Here is a 3,141-nt window from a genome sequence, read left to right as displayed (position 1 = left end):
CGGCCTTTTGCTTCCCTTGGTTACTCCATGAGAAATTGGGGTGGTTCCTCCACCCTTGGTTGTAGGTGTTGCTATAAGGATTACCTTCTACTCTTCCCAGGTTGCCCACAATGTCTACTTGTTCAGTCGAGGCTGAAGTAGCAATTGAAATAGGACAATCATATGGCATATGTGAACCCCCACAACCATCACAACTCATGACAGCGGCCACCCTTGGTGAAGTCAATGTATCTAATTTCTTGCTCAATGCCTCTACTTGGGCTGCCAAAGATGCAACCGCATCAATTTCATGGAGTCCGGCCACTTTTTTCTTTTCTCTACCATTCCATTGGTAGCTATTCATGACCATTTTTTCAACCAATTGTCGGGCTTCTTCAAGGGTCTTGCTCCCATTGTACCTCCCTACGGTGGCATCTAGAAGTTGTCTTGTACTTGAATTCAGCCCATTGTAAAAAGTTTGAATGAGCATCCATTCAGGGAATCCGTGTTGTTGACACTTCCGCAAGAGATCCTTGAATCGCTCCCACATCTCAAACAAGGATTCAAGCTCCATCTGAACAAACGACGATATCTCATTACGAAGCTTTGCCGATTTTCATGGAGGAAAGTATCTTGCAAGGAAAGTTTCAACCATCTCATTTCAGGTCGTGATGTATGCTTTTGGCAAAGTATGAAGCCATTGCTTAGCTCTTCCTTTGAGAGAGAATGGGAAAGCCCTCAATCTAATAGCATCATCCGAAACTCCATTGATCTTCAGCATATCACAAACTTCTAAGATGTTTTTGATGTGATTGTTTGGATCCTCATCGGCCAAACCATTGAACTGAGCTGACTGGTGAATCATCTGGACGAATACCTACTTTAGCTCAAAATTTAGAGCTGTAATCGAAGGTCGCACAATACTAGATTATGTGCCCAAAACTCAGGGTCTGGCATAATCGGAAAGTGTTCTCTAATGTTCATTCTGCTCTGCCATATTGTCTAACCCTTCAACTTTTATTTCAGCTTGATTGGATGGTTCTTGCACAGGTTTTTTACCCTTTCTTCTGAGTGTTTGTTCAGGTTCAGGATCACCTTCAATGAAATTCGAAGGGTTCCCTCGGGTCATAACCTGGAGCTACACCAAAAGAAAGAAAACAAATCAGAACGATGATAAAATAAGGAGATGTGAAATAGAATGAATGAATGAATAGCTAAGATAGCAAAGTGCAAAGTATCTCTAAACGCCTATTCCCCAGCAACGTCGCCAAAAGCTTGACACACCCCTTGCGTGTGACCTGCAAGTGCACGGGTTTGTCGAAGTAATAAATCCCAAGTGAGTGGGTATCGTATCCACAAGGAATAGTGAATAGAAACACCAAGATTGTTACTTAACCAAGTGAAGATGAATCAATGATTGTGTTGATAAGATGTAATGTGGACAAAATAAAAGAAATAAGAAAGAAAGCCACAAATAAGTGAGAGGAAAGGCAATCGATCAGAAGTGGGGTACTCGGGCATTACTCCCCCTAGGACTATTACTTCAAGTGCAAGACCAACTATTACATCTCCTAACTGATGCTTAATGAGTCGTAGAAATCCTAAAATACACGATCCCAAACCTAAGGTCAACGATGACTAACTCTACACTATATCCCGGTGGAGAAATCGCTAAGTCTCAACACCTCACACTGTGCAAAGTTGCATGGAGTTCTAGGGATTCCAAGAGATAACCCCTATTCCTATGTGTAGATCTAACCCTTTGGTCCAGGCAAGAGACACCTAGTCACAATTAAGGCCCAGATACTAAAGTTCATTTCAATGCTTCACTCTGTCGGTCGCACAATTAAGCCCCAGCGGAGTTCATCCTTTAGCACTTCACTCTATTGTGACCACAAAGAACTCTAGGAAATGGAGGTAGGATAAATCACATCAGAGGAGAAAAGGAAAGCTCCGCTACCTCTCGACTCACACTCTCGACCCTCTCCAATCTAGCATTGTCTAGTCCTCATGGTGTGTCACTTATCCACAAAGGCTACCAAGATGGACTCTCAATCCTAGTGTCACTCTAAGGGAGAAATCATTCAACAAGCATTCAAGATTGGAAATCAATTAAAGACATAAATTAAGGAAAGCATAATAAAAGGTCAATAAAATAATAACATCCTAGGGTTTACAAGTCCAAGTACCCACTAAGGGGTTTAGCTCTCCATGAAGCAAGATACAATTAATAATGAAATCGAAAGTAAAAACATGTAATCCATAGGAAAACATCCTCAGTATTCATGTCAATGGTCTTGCGGAGTAGCCTCATTCTTTTCAAAGGTCCCCTTATCAAGCCTAGGGAACACCTAGCCAAATTGGTGCCGATGAAAGCTCCACCAATAACTATCTTCCAAGAGAAATGGGGTGTCAAAGCCGTAGAACCACTCCAAAGGCCTTGCCAAAGCCTTTCTAAACCCTAGCCGCCGACCTCCCAAAAGTTGGAGAAAAGATAGGAGAAAGGATAAAAGATGATCCCCAAAATTGCGCTAAATCACAACTTAAATAAGGCTAAAATCGGGCATCCACAAGGGCGTGTGGATGTTCCACACACCCCTGTGGAATTTCCACATGGGCCTGTGGAATTTCCACACGCCCGTGTGGATTCTCTGAAATTCTGATTTTCGGTCGATTGTAAACAGTAATTACTATAATAGTTTGCTACATTGATTTGCTACAATAACTTTCTACAGTACTTGGCCAAACACACTCGCGAATCCACTTTTTATCGAGGCAACATAAACGGGCACACGTTCATGCCGTAGATCGCATCGCTTCTTTAATAAACGGCTCATTGGTGAAGACATTTCTATCATTGCACAAGTTGGGATACCCAAACATGACTGCCTTCGTACCCCTCCAAATCATTGTAATTACTTGAATATACGGAGGTTGGGACACATTCACGTATCTTTGAATACTTGTGTCTTCGCATTTGTTCCTTCTAAGGTTTCACCAAATAGTGCATTCACGATCTACTTTGGCTTCTTTCCTTCATACATAGCTTCACAACCCTACATGCACAAAAGAACACAAACACACATGTATTAGCGCTAAAATCTGGTAAAAGTAATGCTCATCATAAGGAAAGAATACTTCGCATTCTTAACACACAAACAC

General features: G+C 41.9%; 1 non-coding gene across 1 annotated transcript; it reads left to right on the top strand.

Moving 5' to 3' along the window:
- The first annotated feature begins 479 nt into the window (after positions 1–479).
- LOC120269704 lies at positions 480–586 on the top strand. The gene has a single exon (XR_005539344.1). It is a non-coding gene; the product is annotated as a small nucleolar RNA R71 (small nucleolar RNA).
- Positions 587–3,141: the final 2,555 nt, after the last annotated feature.

This window comes from Dioscorea cayenensis, chromosome 9 (genome assembly GCF_009730915.1).
Source record: "Dioscorea cayenensis subsp. rotundata cultivar TDr96_F1 chromosome 9, TDr96_F1_v2_PseudoChromosome.rev07_lg8_w22 25.fasta, whole genome shotgun sequence".
Taxonomy (NCBI): Eukaryota; Viridiplantae; Streptophyta; class Magnoliopsida; order Dioscoreales; family Dioscoreaceae; genus Dioscorea; species Dioscorea cayenensis.
The sequence above is the reverse complement of the archived record's forward strand: the minus strand, read 5'-3'. Positions and strand labels throughout refer to the sequence as shown.